Source organism: Cydia pomonella, chromosome 11, assembly GCF_033807575.1.
Source record: "Cydia pomonella isolate Wapato2018A chromosome 11, ilCydPomo1, whole genome shotgun sequence".
NCBI classification, from domain to species: domain Eukaryota; kingdom Metazoa; phylum Arthropoda; class Insecta; order Lepidoptera; family Tortricidae; genus Cydia; species Cydia pomonella.
Window position 1 is genome coordinate 12,492,606 of NC_084713.1, and position 9,026 is coordinate 12,501,631.

At 36.4% G+C, this 9,026-nt stretch overlaps 1 long non-coding RNA gene across 1 annotated transcript; it reads right to left on the minus strand.

Annotated features, from left to right (window-relative positions):
• Window positions 1–2,380: 2,380 nt before the first annotated feature.
• Window positions 2,381–4,398, minus strand: LOC133522851 (uncharacterized). Its single transcript, XR_009800144.1, has 2 exons — window positions 4,270–4,398; window positions 2,381–3,477 (listed from the first exon to the last, which is right to left on the minus strand). It is a non-coding gene; the product is annotated as an uncharacterized LOC133522851 (long non-coding RNA).
• Window positions 4,399–9,026: the final 4,628 nt, after the last annotated feature.

The following is a 9,026-nucleotide window of genomic DNA, read 5'->3' on the forward strand; positions in this document are numbered from 1 at the left end:
AATCTTAAATAGGATAGTTCTTGCTTGTTGTTATTTTTTCTAGCAATGCGTGATTATTTTGGATGGCATTCTTATATATTACCTACCACTTATATACGACTGTAATAATATTTCGAATTACATACGTATATTTAGTGTGTCTACAAAAATCAAGCTGATTAGGCTATAGGACTTTCCAACCAACAAAGTATTCGCTTCAACATTCGGAAGACTGCGGGTCACTTCTGGATGAGATTGGCTCGGGACCCGGGATAAGTGGCGTACTAGAAGAGAGGCCTATGCTCAGCAGTGATATGATGAAAGTATCCGCCGTTAGCCGGGCTCTAAGTAATAAACAAGTAAAGTACTGCTACCAGGATCTAGGTACCTCCAGATACATCGAATAAAAGGGCACTGCGAAAACAAAAGTAGTTAAATACAGCTAAGAAAGCCGGTGGCTAGGATTAATTCGGATTACTTTAAGAGCCCAGACGGAAAGATACGGATTTCCTTTTACAAAAGTTGGTATACTTTTAGAGATTTTCCTTTAAACGGTGGTACGTTCTATCATTAGTAATCTCCGCATGCAAACGCTTGGGGTGTTAATTCCAATCCCTTACCAAAGTTTAGTCTCAGGTGAGCCAGTATGAATAATATGAATATCCTCTTCTATCACACATAGTTGATATGTATCTTGAGAGCTCGTTGTGATAACGGCTCGCTCGAAACCTGAGTCGTTTGCGCTCGCAAATCCAACGGAATTGCACTATCTGGTTACGATTCCTTCTCACGTCGGGCCCGGGCTAGCTCTGCTAATTTATCATGGACGTCTATATCATAAGATACATACTCGCCATAGAGAACGAACTGATGCTCAGATATGGCCAGTCACGTGAAAGAGAATTCCTTACCCGCACTGTACTGAACTAATACCAATTTTTACATTAGACCATTTATTTTGGCCCCATCTATTTGGAGACATCAAAATATATGCTAAGAATTAACGTTTGTATCTCCGACACTTTTTAGGGTTCCGGACCTCAAAAGGGAAAAACGTAACCCTTATAGGATCACTTTGTTGTCCGTCCGTCAGTCCATCCGCCCGTCCATCCGTCCGTCCATCCTGTCTGTTTACCAAAACCCTTTATTTCGGGAACCGCTGGACGTATCGAGTTGAAATTAAAACTACAGTTATTTGTTTTACAAAGGGACAAAGTTGTTGTTTAACCACTCGTGCTAATATTGATACCCGAACAAGCGAAATTGAACCAAACCCTTGGTTTGAGAAGTGAAATCTTGAGGGTTTTAAGGAACGCGGGTTAAACAAACTTTGCCTCCGAATGAAAAAACAAAATTATTCACCACACCAACGCGAGGAAAATACTAACTATGAAATACCAAAAAACAAACCAAACCAAATCCAAATGAATGTAATAAAAAAAGTATCATTCAAAACCACCATTTAAAAGTCGATTCTACTAGCTAACAGAAGGAAACAACTCAAGATTTTCATCTGATTACTTTATCCGACATGTGGATAAAATGCAACTTTCTCATTAGTTTTAGAACAATCAAGAGGGCCGGGAGAGGGAGATTTACCAGTTGGTGTGGTGAAAAGTATATTATTATACGCAAGTCGACAGTCCCTTGAAGCTGTGAAAAAATCAATCTTCACAAAATCTCAGAACTAAAAATTTGTTTTAAAAAAAGTTAAATTTGTACGGAACTCTCAGTGGGAGAGTTCGACTCGCACTTATCTGGTTTTTTTTCTCTCTCTCTCTCGCATCCTCGCAGATGAACATTTATACAATGAAATTATTAGTGATTTTTTAGCTTGATAGACCAGACTTATACTTCAGTCACTGCGGTTTATAGTTACGTATATGAAAGACGAGTTTACCTGTATATTAGTGGATAAAGCGTCTAAGGCGGACGCTAACACAGCAAAACCTAATGACGGCATATTATGCCCACTTCCAGACGAGCCTCACCAGTCGAATAGATTTATGGGGCTTAGCGGCTGACAGGGACATGCCGTTTTTACTACAAAAAAAGTTATTCGCCTAATATGTGCAGTTCCTTCGGATGAGACAACCAGACAGCTCTTCATTCACCTCAGTCTTTACTCTTTATTTTCGAGGACCTGGGCTGGCTGTTCCCGCGCATAGACTACAGAAAACCGGCAAATCTCTCAAGATAATAGGCGCTAAAATTTTTACTAAGATTCCTGAGACAATTAAAAACTTTAACACGGAACGTCAATTTATAAGTAAATAACTTTAAATATGCCTTCATGAAGCCAATACGGCTTGATGAAGGCTTATTACACATTGAACGAGTTCTTTGATGAATAAAAGTCCCTAAAAACATATTATTTGATTTGACATAATTGCATTTATAGTTTATTTTTTATTTTATTTTAATTTATTGCAAGCTTTAATTGGACTGACTTAATTTACCTTTGTATTAATTTCCGAATTACTAATTGACATATACATATTTAATTTTGATCATAATTGTAATTTTTAACCAATATTGACAGTGTATGATTAGTACCAATAAATAAATCTATTATTAAGGATCATTACGTGTAGAATTATTGACAAGTTATTTTGATTTTGTTTCCTTTAGTGAATGTTGTACAAAAATTATGTTACACTTATAATAAGCAAATACTCTTTAAACTACTTAAATAAATACATTCATTTCTAACACATGAATCTTAAACAAGTAGTACAGCATGTTTACTATTATAACAATAGGAAACAGGAGGAAAATTTCTTATTACCGGAAGTACTTTATCCGTGGGGTAAAATAACTTAAAATGTCTTATTACAGAATCCCCAGTAATATTCGTTGAAAAAAGATGACTCAGCTTTTCTTCTATATAATTAAGTGTAACATTATGGCTGTTTTTGTGAAATAATTGTTCAGCGTCTCTAGCCCAAGGAGTTTTAGGTTCTAAAACTTCAATTATATATCCATTCCTAACACCGTCCCGAACATAAGGCTCCATTTCCCACATTTCTATATTAGTATTATCAACGAAAATAGGACTTAAGCCACGATCAATCTCAGCTCTTACTCTATTTTGGTTCCAAGTATGAGCTTCTTGTAATCTGCTTCTATCAAATTCATATTTCCCTTTATGAACAAAAAAATCATCGGTGCTAAACACAAATGTTTTATAGTCAATCATAGGACACATGGTTTCGGCTAGGGTCTTTGCCAAGAAAGACTTGCCACTCCCTGGTAAACCTCTCATCAAAATTAATGTTCTGCTTCCTTGATTGTGATTGTCAATTATACGTCGTGTTTGTGTTGTACTCGTCCATATACTTTGCTGTCTTTGCTTGATAGCAAACTTTTGGTCTGGAATCTGTTCTGACAAAACTCTGTAGCTCGATGATGTTGATGTCTCATCACTTGATGTCTGTATATTTGGTGTAAATGAATTTCCTTGCGATCTGCTGACATTATTATAAGATGGTTGAGTACCTGAAAATAAATGAGTGACGTTCAAAAGTATAGGTAATTAAATAGGGTAATATCGAACTCTCGAGTTTTTACTTTACTTACTTATGTGACTTAAGTGACCTTGATTTATTTCGATATTACCATTAACCAGCCTCTTGTACCTACTATTTGTTCAAGGTATTTAAAAAAACATTACCCTCCTTCTGACGCAGCGCCGACTTATTACCCGACTAATAAGTTTAATAAAGTAACAAATGTCATATTTTAGTACATATTGAAATTTGATTGAATGGATTGGATAACGACTGCAGTAGCATTTCTGTTGCAGCATCGTCATGCATGCCAGCGATATCACTGTAAGTTTTCTTGTAAAAATGAGTGACAGTCATTCGACAATGGCAGTAAATTTTCGAATCGAAATGTTCTACATCGCGCTACCGATTTTTTCCTGTTGAGTATATACAATACCTCTGAGTCACTTATAGAGAGGTTGGACGGGGAGGTGGGTTTTGTTCTTCTGGCCGGCCGCTGGCATATAGATGCCTCGCACGCTCTTATATACAGAGCGCTTGCTATTTAAGTACCTACTAATTTTATCAAAGAAATCGGCAGTCACATCGCGGGAATCAACGCTGCAGTAGTAACGTTGAAATTGTAATGACTGCATAGTCCTCATCCGAATGTCATCAAAACAATTTAAAGGTTAACCTTGAATGCCTCAGTTCAGTAACAGCGTATTCAGTTTCGTGTTGAAAACCTAAGACGAACCTACCTAATACTGCAAGCGTTTCTAGCCTTAAATAATCTGCTTACCTCCATTAGAAAACACACTTGCACAAAACATAAAAAAGATAACTCTCATATTATTACTATAAAACTGTATGCCGGGTGATGTTAAACAAACAAGAAAATTCTAGCAACTGGAGTGATAAATACGCAAAGGTTAGTATATATTACCGTATGTATGCCAAGTCAATAAGGTTGTTTTGTAAGAACGAAGACTGCTTTTAATGAGAAAGGCCATTAAGCCAAACTAGATTTATGTTTGATATGGCCAGTTTTACTGGTAAGTAAACAGTTATGTAATTAAATAGTTATTTGTGATATAATAAACAGGCCCCGTTATCAATTTTGTAATTCGTTGAAAATAAAGGTTGACAAATCTATCTACAACTGTAAAAATATCCATTGAATTCACAATAAACAGAGCCACGTAAAATTAGTTTACAGTACATATGGGGCTACTTTATAGCACTAGTGCGAGAAGTAGCATATTACGTTACTGTGTCGAACATTTAAAGGGCCATATGTACTGTAAAACGTTGTACGATACATGTGCGAATAGGTAATTCGCAACTCGTGTCGATTTAAAACACTCCCTTCGGTCGTGTTTTAATTTATCGCCACTCGTTTCGAATTTCCTATTTTTCGCACTTGTATCGTAATGTACTATTTTACGCAGTCCCCAATACCCGTCTCCAACTACGCCTAATTAACAATTAAATTTTACCCGTAAGCTATATTAACTTACATAATATCTTTTTCATTTCTCATGCTCTGAAAGATGATCATTGTTGTTCTAAAAAGTCTGCAGAAAAATACGTTATTAACGTTTCTGCACTAGAGCATTTTACATTCCAAGTACGATTTTATTTTTTATTTTTTTATGATAAGAAATTGTAATTTGGTTTTAAATTGATTTGTTATACAATTTTCATTTACATTTTTAACTCCTCATTCCACAAATAACGTTACTTTTAGCTAAAATGGTTAAGTACATAAGTATGTTAAGTACATATTAATTTTCAAAATGTGAGTCAATTCCCAGAATTTCGCTCCAGATATCAAAATTTTAGATTTTAGTTCACTTTTTCTATTAGGTTCAACCCATTTTAGACGAAGCCTTCCCAGGTTACATCAACGACAAACACCAAAATTTTAGTTATTTTTCGGACCGCTTACTCCAAATTAACATGACTTACACGATCATTAAATTCTGTTTGTTTGTCCCCAATTTTACGTATGCCCTTCGACGCTGTCACCTATGGAAATATCCCCACCTTTTGGACAATCTAGACAAACTCTTAAAAAATACCGTTTTTCAATCATGAACATTGATTTGGACAACCGTCAATAGACCCAAGCCACCTTGCCCATCAGACACGGTGGAATTGGGATACGTCAAATTTCTAGTATTGCATTACCCGCCTTTCTTTCTTCAGTTCATAGTATTCAAAATGTATTAATTAAAATTCTAAAAATCAACACTAACAGTTTGGACACGCTTTTTGTCAGAAGCCGTGAATAGCTTGAAGGCTGCCTGCCCCACCAAGGACCTGCCTGAGATGCGCCATTCGCAACATCAATGGGACGAGCCACTCAGTGTGCTGGTACGTGACAATCTTTACGAAACGGCCACCAGCCCTGCAGAGCGAGCTCGTCTTCTTGCTGGAACGAAATGGGAATCCGGCGCATGGCACTCCCTTCCAATAACCTCGGCACTCTGCTTACCAGCAGTAGTTTCAGGTACGCGGTATCGCTGCGCTTGGGGGCGGCATACGTGTCCCCACACCGTTGCCACTGCGGTACTGACGTGTCGAAGTTTGGCACCCACGGCCTCTATTGCACCAAGAGCGCCGGCCGCCAGGCGCGCCACGCCTATTGGCGCTCTCATTGCGTTAGCGCGCCAAACTACCTCGATAGAAATTATTAAACTTAACACTAAATAAATAAATTTATAGCTAAATTTAGTTTAATCCATTTTTACTACATAATGCGAATCAGATACATGTAGCTATAAGCTTTCAACTAGTCTGTAGTTGTTTAGTTCGTAGTTCAACTTTTAGCTGTCATGCACGACTTCATAAAAGTTTTACTACCTCATAGGGGAGCCCATTGTTCTCATGCAAAACAATCGAATAGTGCTAATTAAAGTTTAATCTCAGCTGGGCTCTCGTATCTTCAGCATATCTCTCGTCTTAGAGCTAACTGTTGATTGTTGAATTAAAAAATCAATTAAACTATCTATCTGGGAGCACGGTAGTGCCCCCGCCAAGACGAGCCAAGCGAGTCGCACGGGCACTATTACCTACCTTTCTTTTACCTTTTTTTTTTCTTTTTTTTACCTTTCTCGAAGCACTTCGTCATTTTTTGTGAACCCTGGGGTTTGGTATAAAGCAAATTTTCGGGATATGATGTCGATAGTGGACTCTTTACGAGTACATATAAGAAGTTTCAGTTATGGCTCTTACACTTTAGATTTTATTGAAATCTAAAAAACCCCGATTTCGTCACACACTCACCCACTTACTGATGATAATCATTCTCTTATTTTAGAAGTTACAGGGAGGGGGCACACATTTTAACACTTTGGAAGTGTCTCTCGCGCAAACTATTCAGTTTAGAAAAAAATGATATTAGAAACCTCAATATCATTTTTGAAGACCTATACCCCACACGTATGGGTTTGATGAAAAAAAAATTAAGTTTCAGTTCTAAGTATGGGGAACCCCCAAAAAAATGTTTTTTTCTTTTTTTGTGTGAAAATCTTAATGCGGTTCACAGAATACATCTACTTACCAAGTTTCAACAGTATAGTTCTTATAGTTTCCGAAAAAAGTGGCTGTGACATACTGACTGACAGACAGACAGACATGACGAATCCCTAAGGATTCCGTTTTTTGCCATTTGGCTACGGAACCCTAAAAAGTATTATTTTAGATGACTCGTAGAAGAAGTATTGTATACCTGCAATAGTGATATAGTCAAACTTTTCAATCCAATCATATATTCTAAGTCTTATCGGGTGCTGATTCTGCCTTAAGACGTAAGTGGAGGGCCCGCGCGATATCGCCTTTTATACAAACGTAGTCCTCATTTTCCTCTCTGGATATTGACATTATTAAAAATATTGTTACACAAATACAACCACATATATCAAGCACTGCTATGCCCTTACGTTCGATTTTTTTATTATTATTATGAGAGTTGGGAGCATTTAATTTTTTTAATGAAATCTGTTTTTCGCTCCAAATTTCTAGAATAATCAACAAATCTAAATACTCGTAAGTCAAACGTAGGGCCATAGCTATGGTTAATACACATCAAATTATTTAAAAAAATCCACAATGTCAATATCCAAAGAGGAAAATGGGGACTACCTTTTTATGGAGAAGCGGCCGTCCCCTTTCCTCTTAATGATATAATACGAATTTTACATGACGATGCACCAATAAGGACGAACAAGATTGTAATACGTGTTAAAGTACTAACACAACAAATCAACCGAATTTACGCAGTCATTCTAACATTACATTATTTTTTTATGCACATTTCTTTTATTTATATTTTTATATTATATCGTATCCAATTGAGTATTCTGAGAAGATTCGGATAGACCGGATAGTTATCTTTATACATTGCCATAAGTTTTAGGATTGAACATAATAATTATATCAGTGACACGTAACGAATCTCAGAGATAATATAAGATCCGCTGACAACCAGTTCATAATTCAAGTCATAATTATTAAAGAAACAATCAATAAACAGCCCTACAAACAGCTTAAACTGTGATACAAGTTTAATGACGAAATGTTTGCGGCAGTAAGTAATAAAACACGTCGCTAACCCTCCGAGACCAACACGCAAAACTAGGAAGGGGCGGGCATCTGCAACTTAGTATTCTATCTCATTTACCATCAAAGGCAACTTTCGGCGTTGAAACGGAAGTGAAAATCACTCAAGTGTTCTCTCATCAACGGCCGGCATATAAACTTGGGCATAATCTATCACGGGACTCGTGAAAAAGGTGCTTTTATGTGCCATGTCGTCAATCTTAGGCGACGTTTAATTCCACGGAAAGATACGCTCGCGGTCCTGACACTAAATTTGAGGCAAAAAGATATAAAGGATGTACGTTTGATGCTCGTATTAAAGGTGATTCAAATTTAAATGCTCACGTACTTTGTTGTGTATATGTCGGCTGCTGATCGTAGAATCCGCCAGATATTTAAATTCCTAGGCATATCATGAAACGCCGCCATTTTATAATCTGACTAGCAACCACCAGCCATTTCATTCAAATCTCATCGTTTGACGATTTGTCTAGCAATCTATCGAACAATACCCCACACTATTGGGTCAAAGGAGAAAAACAAATTCAAAAAATGTCATTTAGTCTGGGAGGTATCCTAAAAAAAAATGTTTTATAGTTTTTATGTTACCGTTCTGTCGCCATGTATGATATATGTATGTATCCATGCCAAATTTCAGCATTCTAATTCTAACACTATACACGAAGGAAAGCCGCGGACGGACTACGAAAACCTAAGAATTATGATCAACATGTAATAAAAATTATGATCATAATTATTTTTCATTAATTTAACTCATTGCAAAAACCAAAATCTTATCACCTACTACAATTTAAACCTTATAAAAAATTATAAATGCAACAAAATTGTTAAACTATATTTAATAATCCATATAAAATGCACTTTTCTTCAGTTATTTTATTATAATGAGTACTAAATTATTATTTTTGTTCTTGAATACGAAAATGGTTTTAT